Raw genomic sequence first — 14,507 nt, 5'->3', positions numbered from 1 at the left:
CATTCTTGCTGCTTCATATTGTTATATTTTATCATTGAATAGTGCTTGGGAAACTTTCAGTAGAAAAAAACACCAACCCAGCTAACAGGTGCATTTTATTGAGAGACATAAATGAGAAAGATTGGTCTCTCTACCTTGTGTAGCTTATAGTATTAAATCTCAGCAGGGGAGAATAAAATAAATGGAATTAAAAGAGGAAAAAGATAGACTAGGATAATAACAAAGAATGAATACAGGCTTGAGCAAACAGCTGAACTACATTTTTAAAGGGGGTATAAACTGTTTTTGGTCCCAGAAACCCTTGCGAGGGTCGCAGGAAGAGGGTCTATAAGAGAGGAGGTTCAGATGGTACATCGAAGAGCCAAGGGGAGGCCCATGAATTTCAGATGGCAACCTCGCTCAAAAACAACAACAACAACAAACAACAAAAAACACCACCCATCACATAGCCCCCTTCCATTGCATTATTTTCTTTTACAAAGATTAGCAAACATATAGCACTTCAGGTATTTTCTTGGCTTTTTACAGGGACCTGTCTATTTTTCCTGTAAATGAGATGTATTGACTTAGACTTCTGCAGATCTTAATTCTAATTGTTCTGATGAGAGGAATGTTAAGTCAAGTGATGGCCTTGATATTGGTTGTATTACAAATGAATTTCCTTCTCAGTTAGAAAAAGAAAAAAAAACATGTTACCAGTAGCTGGTCCTTGCACAGATCAAGCCTGAAATACCCCTAGAAGCCAAGATGACTAAGGTGAGGTTGTCATACTTTGGCCAACTCATGAGAAGGCATGACTAATGAGAAAAGACAATAATGCTGGAAAAGTTTGAGGGTAGAAGAAAGAGAGGACGGCTAGACTCAATTTGAGGCCATGAGCCTGCAGGACTTGAGCAGAGCAGTGGAGGACAGGGAGTCTTGGAGATGTCTCATCCACAGGGTCACCATGAGTCATGATCAACTCGAGGGCAGTTAACAGCAACAACATCAAAGTCACACCCCACTACCTAAACAATTCCCAAAGGACACAAACCATCAAGCTTTTCTAGAAAGTGCCTTGAAATCTCAGGGCACTAATGGAGAAATAATTAGAAACTGGCTTGTTTGGAGCCAAAACAAAGAAGCTGATTTTGATAGTGTTATTAGAAATAAAATTGATTTTGATAGTGCTATTAGAAAATTTGCAGATAAAAAAGCCAGTAGGGCTCATTTCATTAGCTAATTAGGCATATCATTGCTTTGTATAAAGTATATTGTTATTTGGTCATTGAGAGCAGCCACCACCCTGGGGCTCAACAGTATTTTCCACCTTGCAAAATTTCTCTTGGAGGCCTTGCCCAGGAGTGACCTGTAATCATTTGCCTCCCTAGAGGTGCCTCATCTAATATATGCAGTCTCCTCTCACTTCTGAGCATCTCCAGATGGAGGATATCTTGTATTAGCTATTAGAAGGCACAGCACAGCTATTTCATCCTTCCCTTCTTAATGCATTTGTGTTAAGCAAAGAGATGGAAGATGTAGGAGAAAAACAAGGGAAGACTACAAATGGAGGATAAGATTGTCTGAACCCCTTGTAAAATTCAGTAAACAAGGACACATGATGGCATTTTGAAATGCTCATCTGAAATGACTCAAAAACTTAAAAGCTCAGAGATGAAAATCAGACTTTCTGGCTTGAACATCAACTGTCTTTTTCCTCTCCACTTCCCCACTCCTGATCTTATATGCCTTACTAGCTTGCCTGACGTAGATTTCTCCAGAATGTGAAAGCTTGTAGAGTATTTTGAGACTGAAAAATAAAAGTATTACCCTAATTTATTGTGTGCCTTCAAGTTATGTCTGACTTACAGCAACCCTAAGGCAAACCTATCATAGGGTTTTCTTGTTCAGGGATTTCTAATTTTATTTTATTTTATTTTTTTGCCTTTGTCTTGGCCCACCCAGTAGGTTTCCATGCCTGAGTGGGAATTTGATCCTTGGTCTCCAGACTCATGATCCAACACTCAAACTACTATACTAGACTGGATCTCCATTACCTTAATTCATATTCTGAATTTTTCTTTTGGCTAACACAACTACTTTGGTGTGTGTTTGTGTGTGTTTGTGCGTGCGCATGCATACATGTGTGTGAGAGACTTTAAATATGCATAAGCACTTTATTTATACACATTATTTTTCTAGTCCTTAAAAAAATCCTGTGCTGTAACCCTGTGCATTACAAAAGCAAAAACTGTGTTATTAAATCCATTCGTATTAAAACATGTCCAGCCAAGAGTAATGATACTGAAGCCAGGAAATGATGCAATTGAGCAATGAATCTAGCTGAAGTTGCTTTGTTCCTTTATCTGAAGCATCGCACCTGGACATCCCAATTATGCCTTTTAGAAGTACATGAGCAAAACAGTTTTGGTAGTAACAAATGAAGTGGGATGCCCAGTGTAGCTTTTGTTGTTGTTGTTTAAATTATCATTAGATTAGGCTTGCAAAGCGTAATTGAATTATTTTTGGCTATAAGTATATTTCAAAGCTTTTGCATTCAGCCCATCTCTTCTTAATTAATTGGCCTTTGCTAGTCCTTGCAGATCATGATGTTACTCATTAGCATTCGGGAGGTTACAAGAGTTAGGCTTCTGAATAAAACAGCACACAAATGAAAGAGGATTTATTTTTTATTTTTTTAAAAAAACCTCCTTTCTTTAATAATTTATGAATTGGCAATTAATTGTTTGATAATTATTGTGTATGTACAGTCTGCATGATCACACCGACAATCAGAAAGCAGGAATTTTTTTATATAATGAATATTATGTTCACTATTTCTTGTTGTAACCCACCCTCAAGTCAATCTCTACCCATGGAGACACAGGAGATGAGACATACTCAGATCCTGCAAATTCATACCCATAACCTCCTTAATAGAGTCTCATCTTGCATGTGGCCTTCCTGTCTTTCTGCTTCCCTCTACCTTTCCTAGCATTATTGTTGTTTTCCAGTGAGTAGTGTTTCCTCATGATTTGCCAAAGTATGACAGCCTCAGTCTAGTCATCTTGGCTTCCAGAGAGATTTCTGGTTTGATCTGCTCTAGGACCCATTTGTTTAACTTCTTGGCTGTCCATGGTAACCTCAGCATTCTTCTCCAGCACTACCATCTCAAATGAATTAATTCTCTTCCAATCCACTTTCTTAACTGTCCAGCTCTCACATCCATACATGGTAATGGGGAATACAATGGCTTGTATGATTCTAACTTTCGTGCTCAGTTGTATGTCTTTACATTTTAGGTTATTTTCTAGTTCTTTCTTAGCTGCCCTCCCCATTCTTCATCTTCTTATGATTTCTTGACTGCAGTCCCCACTCTGATCTATATTTTATCCCAGGTATGAAAATACTTTTACTATTTCTATTTCCTCATTGTCTAGTTGAATCTGTCAAAATTTTCTGTGGTCATTATTTTTGTTTTCTATATGTTCAACAATAAGCCTGCCTTTGCACTTTCCTCCTTGATCTTCCTTAGTAGTTGTTCCAAGTCTGTGATGTTTTCAGCTAGTAGTATGGTGTCATCTGCATATCTTAGATTGTTGATATTCCTTTCTCCTATTTTTACTCCTCCTTCTTCTGTGTCCAGTCCTGCTTTTTGTATAATATATTCTTCATACAAATTGAACAGATAGGGTGAGAGGATGCAGCCTTGTTTGACCCGTTTGCCAATTGGGAATCATTCTGTTTCTCCATGTTCTGTCCTGATAGTGGCCTCCTGTCCTGAGTAAAGATTCCTCATTAGGACTATCAGATGTGTTGGCACTCCCATGTCTTTAAGAGCATTCCATAGTCTTTCATGATCTATGCAGTCAAAGGCCTTGCTATAGTCTATAAAGCACATGCTGATTTTCTTTTTAAATTCTTTGGTGTGCACCATTAGCCACTGTCTGTTTGCAATCTGGTACCTAGTGCCTCTTCCTTTCCTGAATCCTGCTTGCACCTCTGGGAATTCTCTCCATTTATGGATGGAGTCTATGGGCCTTATCAAACGGGGTTTTACCAGCTCAGATCCAGGGTCTGTGTGAATCGGTCGATGCGAATTCACGTCATAACGTTGATGTATTTTCACACCTGGTTCCTTTCAATGGGAGCTGTTTGCATGAGGCTTCCGCGGTGCTTCCAAACTGAAACCTTCTTCCTCATTTTCATGAATCCGCTAAAAAGTGAGTTGACGGGATTCGTATTGAGGCTCGCTTTGAATTTAATGCGTATTGGTCTGGTGTGGAATCCCAATTTGCTTGTGCTCTGGAACACCACCGCAAACCCCCTGGGTTGCAAATTTCCCATGATGCAGAGCTGCTGTTTTCCCTCATTTCCTTCTGGTGGCCCTTTCCATTTTCAGGGCACCCGGGGAGAGGAGTGATCGCTCCGTTGGCGCCGAGGTAATGCAGGGCTGAAACCTTTCATGGGGGTTTCGTGCATGTTTCACGTTATCATAATGACATAATAATGTTGCCCAGTTTTGATCTAGCATTCGAAGGAGGGGGGGGCGCTAGGGTTTTCTCCCATGTCCTTTTACTAATCCCAAGCCTCGGGCACATCTATCTATCTATCTATCTATCTATCTATCTATCTATCTATCATCTATCTATCTAGATAGTTATAGATATTGATATTGATATAGATCTGCATATACACATACACACACATATGCACTCCTGTGCATTTGTAATTACCCACACACACACACACACACACACCCCTATATGTACACAGGCAGGCATGCGCTCTTAGATCCATGTCTTCTTGTCTATATATGTGTTTATCTTGTCATATATACAAATGCTCTCTTGTATGTTTGTAAATACACACACACACACACACACACACACACACACACATATACATAGGCAGGATGAAATATTCATATGCATATATAAATATATATGTATATACATGCACAAACACAAAGATGCACTGGCATATCAATATCTGTCTCCTTGCATCAACACATGTGCACATGTGTGTGTGTATGTATGTGTATGTATATATATATGTGTGTGTGTGCGCGTGCGCGCTTTGGTCTGTACCAATGCAATTTATATATATACCTGCAAACACACAAACATATGCTGACATATCCTGATGGGTCTCCTTGCATCTATACATGTGCACATGTGTGTGTGTATATATACTTGTGTACATATATATATATATGCACCATTACACTTTGGGCTATACCAGAGAGAGAAGCAAATAAATTAAACCAAAAAAGGGATGGGGATGAAGAAGCAGCAATGCCCACATTATAACGTGAGGGAGCTAGCTAGATTTAATGCGACGAACTGGGAATTCACACGAGGCTCAGTCACGCCAAACAGGAAAAAGGAAGTGACCTCCTTCTTCACCCCGGAAGCGTAAAAGGTCACGACCTGCTCAGAGCCCCACAGAGCATGCGCAAGGGTCCTGATTCAAATCGTTCAATCCGCATTGCACAGTCTGGTGTGGTAATACAATGTGTACTCACTTCACTTTGCGTGAATCCGCATCGCGTGAATTGCCCTCGATTCGAACCGACTCTGCAACCCCTCAATTTGGAAGGGCGACCAATTGTGAAAATACATCAACGTTATGACGTGAATTCGCATCGACCGATTCGCACTGACCCTGGATCTGAGCTGGTAAACCCCGTTTGATAAGGCCCTATGTTGCAGAATTTTTTATAGAATTTTTAATAAGTAGTATGTTAATTAACACTTTTGTATCCTGATTAATAAATAGGTCTACAATGGATGAAGAATATGAGATTACAGACATAAAAATGTAAACATTGGAGATGTATGGAGCAAAATGTGTGCTATGAACAATTTTTACTCTGATTGTATTATTAATTTGGATTAGTTTATGGAGATGCTATTGTAGTAAACCTTAATGTAGCTATATTCCCTTTCTTTAAGTTTAAAATGTAATAATAGTTATTAGAGATGTAAGGAAATATGGTGATGTATCATAGCAAAACGCTGTGCATGGGAGGAAGAGACTACACAAGAATGGAGTGCTTAATTTCCACAAGAACATTCAGAAGTTACATTTTCTGGGTTCAAGAAGACAAGAAGAATCATTATGACAAGACAAGAACTTGAAACTTTATTTGAAATTTTGTCAAAATTTGAAGTAGTATCTTCTTGATTTCTGTACTTTTTATTGTAAAATTTAATAAAGATTATTAAAAAAAAAGAATTTTGAGCATGATCTTGCTTGCTTGAGAGATTAAAGCTATGGTCCTTTAATTGCTGCAGTCCTTTGTATCTCCTTTTTTTGTGGATGGGGATGTATATTGATCGTTTCCAATCTGTTGGCCATCAATTTGTTTTCCATATCTGTTGACATATGTTAATTAACACTCACTATAACCTTAAGGAAATCAGAAAGAGGCATATCAGGCTTAGTAGGCACATATGCTAGAATAACTATAATGGAGTAAACCCAGAGGTTTGTAACTTTTGCCAACTCTGAGACCCAATTGTTGACCTGTTTTCACTAGGGCATCAAGATGGTACAGCAAAAGGGCATCTATTTTAGGGGACTTTAAGGCAGAACTTGAAAAATGTAAGTCTTTGGATTACCGTTCCCAGAACCCTGCAGACAGCATGCTATGATGGAGGGGGTTCAGGGACTAATAGTCCAAAAACTCATTTCCCCAAGCCCTGAACTAGGCAGTTCAGAATGACTGGATTCCTGTTGATTGGTCCCTACTAGAGTAAGCTCAGTTGTTGGTCAGTTGACATGTAGGTAAATCTAGTTGATTCAGTTACTCTAGACAGGACTAGCAATAGGATATATGCCAGCCTATGTTCTATTGCTAGTGTGTGTGTGGCACGCACACTGGTTTAATCCATGTTAGAGTAAAAAACAGATGGTGGGAAAATTATACACTATGCTTCCCAGAGCTCCCTAGACAGCAGGAGAATTGAAGTCTTTAAAAAAAGGAACTTTCCCAAGTTTTCTCTCATGATCCATGTGTAGAATCCATCACAGCTTTCTGCTGTTTCTAGGTGATAAGATGCTGGAGGAAGAATTCTCTGGCAAGAAGTAGAAGTAAGAAATCCTACTTTTTGGCTGTAACTGCTCATCCCCAGCCAGCAGCAGGATTGGCATTGCCTGGCTGTGAACAGACATTAAAGAAGTGCAAAGAAGAAGGGGGGAAGACTTCATGAAGGATTGTGGAATCCTTGCATATTCTATGAGTTTTGCTTTGTTTGCTAGCTGAGATTGGCCCTGCCATTGGGCAGAGTGAAACAATTGCCTCAGGTGGCAGAGGCTGGAGATACTAGCAAGGTACTGGAGGACAGAGTTGTGTATTGCCAGTTCTGCCCCCTAAGCTTGCTTGCTGCCATAGATAAGGGGGTGGAATGAACAGCACTGTCTGTTGCATGGTTCAGTTGCTCATCTGCTAGCACAAGTGGGTATCATGCAGCTTTCCCTATGTTGCTGAACTGAAACATCCAATATCCCTAGCCATCCTAGGTTCAGTTGCTAAATGGGAGAAATAATGCAGGTTAACACCACGGACCCTATTGCATAGGGTTAAAACATCGGCAGGCAGCTGGGTCCTATCACACAGAAATTGCCACCAAATCACCACCAGGGTCTGTTCTGGATGCAGCCTGGGTCCTGTAAGCTGCTTCTGTGTCCCCTTTTCAAAAACAGAAGCTTCCAACTTCTAAAAACGGCCACAGAAGCGGCTTACAGGACCTGGGCCGCATATGGGACAGACCCGGGCGGTGATTTGGCAGTGATTTCTGTGTGATAGGACCCAGCTGCCTCACAAATTAGCACTGAATTCACAAAAGGTAAGCCACTGGTTTAACTCCATGCGATAGGGTCCCATGTTAAATGCTATAGCTCCATTCTATGGAATCCATGAAATTGTAGTTTTACAAGGTCTTTAGCCTTCTCTGTGCACTCCCAAACTACAATCTATGGCTGAGTTGAGAATCCTGGTCTCCTAGAGTCCCAGTCCAACACACAAACCACTATACCACACAGTGTTGTGTGCCTACAAGTCATTTCTGACTATATAATGTATATATACTGACCCTAAGGCAAATCTATCATGGAGTATTCTTAGCAAGATTTGTTCAGAGGAGGCTTGATGACCCATCCAGGTTGGGTATGTCACCCTGATGGTGATGGCTAATTGTGTGTTTCCTCATCCTTCTCACATTCTATACAGAGAAGCCTCAGTTTGCAGCACATGGCCAAATAGAGGCCCTGAACCATTCAAGGGAGAAGGCAGAAGCACTCTTGCGAAAGTTACAGAGCAGAAGGTTACCTGATTGTCCAGCCATTATATGTGCCCATGTAATGAAGATTACCAAAAGGCTAAGGCTGCATCTACACTGCAAAATTAATGCAGTTTGAGATTGCTTTAACTGCCATGGCTCAATCCTATGGATTTCAGGGATTTGTAGTTTTGTGAGATATTTAGCCTTCTCTGGCTCAGAGAGCCACAACATATCCTAGGAGCCTTCATTCCTGTCAGTGCTATTAGTGCAACATCATCTAAAGTGGTAAGTATGTGTACAAGGCAATGGCAAATCCTCTCTGAAGAAATTTTGCCAAGAAAACCCTGCAATAGGTTTGTCTTAGGGTCACCATAACCCAGCAACAACTTGAAGGCACACAGCAACAAATATGTCTGCCATAACTTCAAGACCACAAAACATTGCTAAAAACCTGGTTTGAATACCAAGGAGACCACATGGCTTCCGCCTCTAATTTATTTTGTTTTTAAAGTGAATTAAACAATTTCAGTTAATTAAATAACTGCTTAAAGTGCTTGTGTAATCTTTAGCCCTTTACAAAATTTCACTAATATATACATTATCTGTCATCATTCGCTCTATATTTGATGTAGTACAAACTGTTATTAAAGAGCTTCATAGGATCCAACCCTTTTCTGATACTGTATTTGAATTTTGTTTTGAAACCTTTGGCCAATAGGGATTCTGAGCATGTGCAGAGCACTTTCCCTTCATTGCTGAGTAATTACTTCCTGCAATTGATCACAGTTAGGGTTAGTGGCAAAGCCTTTGAGGTCAGACACAATGTTTTCCAGACAGGTTTGAGCTACATAATCTCTCATTGTAAAACTGACTCACTCTTTAATCAAGATTAGCTTTTCTAATGAGTTGAGCAGTCAAGGTTTCCATGACTGCAGTGCTTATTGCATAAATGGACCTGTTAGGCCTCCTCTTACATGCCATCCTAATTGGACAATGCACAGTGCAGACCACTTGTTACAGGCCTACCAGATTATTTAATTCTTCTATGAAAGATATTAGCTTTTAATAGGGAAAAATGTGTTAGGTTCTGGGCACTGCACTGTAGATCAAATTTGTGAAAACTTACATAGCAATTTCTTTCCCACAGTTAGTCTCAAAGGTGCTACAAGATCCCTTTCTATGTAGACAAAGTAGAACCATCTGAGAGAAGGGTAACAGCAATGGTCAAAGTGAGGAAGACAAGTCTGGATGAGATTAAAATCTTTTCAATAGTATGGACAAGCAAGGTTTCCACTCACATGGAGCATTCCCTTATCCAGAATTCTGAAATCCAAAATACTCTTCAATCCAAAATTGTCCACATAGATGGCAGGAATTGTGACACTTTTCTGATGGTTCAATGTACGTGCACTTTATTTCATGCACAAAATTATTTAAAAATACTGTCTAAAATTACATTCAGGATATGTGTAAATTGTATATATAAAACATCAAAAAATTTTGTGTTTAGACTTGGGTCCCATCTCCAAGATATCTCATTATGTACAAATATGCAAATAGGTATATTCCAAAATCCAAAAAAATCTGAAATCCAAAACACCACTTGTCCCAAGCATTTTGGATAAGGGAGGCTCTGTCTGTATTGCTCAAGATGTAGACTGTGCAACTGAGTGACAAAGCAGAAGATGCACTTAGCTATAATTTGACAGCTGAACAGGTAGTATTGACATAGCGTCTGGGCTATGATATATAGTTATCTAATATTGTACCATTACTTCATGTCTCATGTTCTCTGTGGTTAGAATAGTCTGAAACTCCTTTTTTAAATGCAAAGAACACATGATTGTAAGTGACAGAATATGAACCATTAACAACAGCAATAGTCTGCATGCTCTTAAATCTGGGCATCCCAGTTCTTGATTTATACACTCTGCAGTGCTGCCAGGAAAGATGTGCCAATACCAAGATGTGCAAAGCATCTTGGGTTAGATGTTGCTGTGTTAAATATTTGTTACAACAATCCCATGAAGTAGTACATCACTGTATGTCATTTGTATAGTAGAGGTTTATTGTCTGAGAGCCTGCACTGGTTTTGTGTAGTGCAAATGTCCACATGTAGAATAACCTTTGTATTGAATGGCAATATTGCAAAACTGAATGTCCAACCAACTCCATATGTAAATGTGCATCAATGCGCACAATAGCACTGCACACGCTTCTGCAACCTTGATCTGAATGCAGATGTTCTGCATTGGATAAAAGCCACTTCTGTAGTGGTATTAATCACATGACAATTGCACTATGTTAGTCCCTTCTTTGGCTGCAGCTTATCACATGACATTATGGCTCTCACACTGCTGTACCATGCTGTAATGTTGTTGAGTCATTTGGAAATCAATTCTTTTCCCACTTTTAATGGTCCCTTATCTTGCTCCAGTTTAGTAACCAATTTGGGTGCAAATGTCTTGAATCCTGCTACAGTTTAGTAACCACTTTGGGTGTAAATGTCTCCTTCTGCTTCACAGTGATATTGGGTGCAGTGGTCCCAGTGTGGGTGTGGTTTCATTGTGTCTTCCTTAGGGATTCCCTTAGGATCTCCAACAGGGAAACCTCAAACTATTTCCAAGGGCTGGGTTGGGAGAACAGTGGGATTCCTAAGAGTTCCCTAGAGAACTGTTGTACACATGTTCTCTGTTCTCCAGTATGTTTTTTAAAACATAATTTTAAGTTATATAGTTTTAAAATAAGGAGAGTAGTGCAAAAACACAGATTTGATGTAATGCTATTGAGGATTAATACCTGGAGATCATGGTGTTTAAGAAAGTTCAAAGAGTAAACAAAGAGTAAATACACAACAGTTTAAAGAGTAATATATAAAAGCTGAACCTAGTTTGTTAGGGTGTGTGTGTGGGGGGGGGGGATGGTGGAAGTGGCATGGTGTGTGTTCATCTTCCTGGCAGGGAATGGGGTGAGTGTGTGTTGGAGCAAAGAAGGTGGTGTAAATGATATTGTATTTCAAGTGCAAGAAAACAAACAGAGGAATTAACACTACTGATGGAACAAAAGAGTGCACTGCAATTTCTCTACCCTTTTGAGTACAGGAGAAAGTTTTTTAAATGAGACCTCCTTGCCAACAAATAGTGTGATAAGCATCTTACTCATGTGTAAAATACCAACAAGATTCCAATCAATAGCTCATGAGGTATGCATGAAGAGTGACCAATAGAGATGAGAAAATGTATTTATTTTTCCTGTATTCACAGTTTTTACACCTGGGGTTCTTTCCACCCTGAATATGAAGAAATTTGCGCATTTTGATAAATTCTTCAGAAATGAACTGAAATGAAATTCTCCTCCATCAACCAAAAACTAGTACAATTGTTCTTGCAGCAGAGAGAGGACCATGTAGATGCCATACAAGTGTTAAACGTTTTTTGTTTTTGTTTGTTTTGTTTTTAAGGCAGAAGCTTTTGTGCACTGGAATCCACTTCCTCAGAAGCATGAAATGTTTCTTGATCTGACACATAGCTGTGGGGTGGGAAGGGAATGAAATGCAGAAGGCATTTCATAAATTACATTTTTAAGCATTGTTGGGCAGTAACGTAAATGTCTCTGCATGGGTTAACCAACTAAGGAGTTTATTGCACGTTGTTTAAAGCAACTTACCCCATTTGCATTTAATTTTGTTATCGCATGTTCCGGGGGCTGGGTGAGTGAAACCGGCTGCAGCCCAGGTCCCAGCAGACTCCTGGTTTTGAAAAGAAGCCACATAAATGCGGCTGGGATCTGGCTTGCAGCCAGGACCTCGGTGCATGCAATAAAATCTGGCTTCAAAATTCAGTGCGAATGGGGTAAGTCGCTTTAAACAGCATGCAGTAACATGTAGTGTGACCAAAAACAGGATTACTTGCTGGTTAGGTCTTGTCCAAGTAATAGCACTAAGAACCATGCATGCTTAGCCCATGTATTTTGACTAAAACACGTAATTTGACTACAAATCTGATTACTTAATGCCAGGTCTTCTACAATCAATAATGTTAGAAATCATATGTGCACGGGGCATACAGTTTTCAAAACAATAGCCCCGTACTTTTTTGGTGTAATAAAGCAGCCAGTCTGTAACATATAGGCTGGAATCATGTTGTTTACTTCCAATTAAAGTAGAAACATTCAATTAATTGTTCAATGTTGAGTCAGCAAGTTGGAAAATACAGTTGATTCATTGGCTGTCTTCTAGTTGGGACTAGCAATAGGATTTAGGCCATTTTTTCTTGTTTAAACAATAAAATCAAATGTGGTTGGCAACATTGGCTTTCTCTGGGTCTCACCATCATCACTGGCTCCCTTGGTGCAGACATGAGATGGAGCCTTCCACAGGAGGCTAGGCTGGCCCTTTCCTTTCACTAGCAAGCAAAGATATTTTTATTCAGGCTTTTCACAGATAATTATGCAGCAGCTTTTATATGGGGTGTGTTGTTTGTTTTTTGTTTTTTATGTATGCAATTTTATACTGTTTCTATTTTGAAGTTTTTAATTGTTTTACAACTTTTGTTGTAATTTTTTAAAAATATTTTTATTTGTGGGCCACCTTGGGCCCTTTCTGGGAGAAGGCGGCCTAAAAAATGAAATCAATAATAAAAAGGTATTGGTGCAAATTTCAATAAAATTCTTGAGTTATCCCATCTGTTGTTGTTGTGTGCCTTATTTCTGACTTATGGCAACCCTAAGGTTAGCCTGCCACCATGGTGTTTTCTTGGCAAGTTTCTACAGAGGGGGTTTGTCATTGCCATCCTCTGACGCTGAAAGAGTGTAGCTTGCCCAAGGTGGGTTTACATGGCCAAGCTGGGATTTGAAACCTGGTCTCAGGATCATAGTCCAACACACAAACCACTGCAGCATGCTGGTGTAGTGTACACCCATCTGACAGATTGAAATAAGCCATTCACATGTCATATTTTGTAGAATCATAAAAGTTGCAAGAGGCCACAAGGGCAATGTAGCCCAACTGCCTCCCATGCAGGAATATATGACTAAAACACTCTTAAAAGATGCCCACGCAACCTCTATTTAACAACTGCTAAAGGACAGTTTACTACCCTCTGAGGCACTCCATTCCACTGTCAAATCTAACAGTAAATAAATTATTCCTAATGTTTAGGTGGAATCTAAATTTCCTATTGCTAATGGGAAAAGAGATGGGTACAGTATTGTCAAAACTGGCTCTGGAAATGAAACAGGCTTTGAATCAAGTGTTCATCTTTATTAAAAATGGGTATATGGAGAACAAACTCAACAGAAGGAGTTCTAACAACCAGACAAAGTGTATTCTTTTTATAACCTTAACAGTGACGTTTTGAGGGTTTCCCCAAATCTTTTTTGACCAGTCACATGTATTGAGGAAACAATTATCTGTCTAGCAATACCCTTTTGACATTTAGCCCACAACAATAAGCTTTTCTATGTAAACTTTAATTTTAGTCCATAGTGTTCCAGACACCTTAATCACAGACCCTTTGCAGGCTTGAATTCATGGGAGACTTAGCTGTGACAGTACATTGACAGCAGGTTCCTCTAAACTTCTTGTCTGCAAAAGCTAGCTATTGTGATTTCCTTCCAGTCTGGTGGCAGACCTTATTTCTAAGTTATTGATTTCTGACAATTGAAAATCACTTTTGATGTATCTCCTGGTTCTGGTTGAGATGCATGGAAGGTATTGTGGCAGTTCTATCTTGCCGAGTTGTTGTTGATCCTAGCTCTTTCATCTACTCTACAGGGGAGCTTTTTCTTGTTGCCTGATGCTTGTTGATGAGTAAGTTTGTACATAATCAAAATATCCCAGTATATGTTGGCCCACTGCTATTAGAAGATTGCTTGGGAGAGTTCCAATTATCTGATGTAGTGTTGGCAGGCTACCTGATCTAAGAGCCTGGAAGATAGCCCTGCCCTAGTGCTTTGTGATGATGTTGTAATGCTGCCTTAAAAGACCTTTGCTTACCTCAGGCGGAGACACAAGTATGGCAGTGTCAACAGAAACAGTGTAAAAAGGCCAAGCTGTTCTAGAGGTACTCAGCAAATACTTGTTTCATAAGTCTCAAGTTCCCAGTAGAGTATGTTTTTGTTGTGTGCTCCATCCTGAGTTGTAGTGCTACAAGAAGGCCTTGTCTTGATTGAATTTAAGCTGAGGAATCCACTCTACTGACACTTGTTCAGACCAGGTATTGGTCAAGAGGAGGTATGTAT

Source organism: Sceloporus undulatus, chromosome 2, assembly GCF_019175285.1.
Source record: "Sceloporus undulatus isolate JIND9_A2432 ecotype Alabama chromosome 2, SceUnd_v1.1, whole genome shotgun sequence".
Classification (NCBI taxonomy): domain Eukaryota; kingdom Metazoa; phylum Chordata; class Lepidosauria; order Squamata; family Phrynosomatidae; genus Sceloporus; species Sceloporus undulatus.
This window is presented reverse-complemented; position numbering follows the sequence as displayed.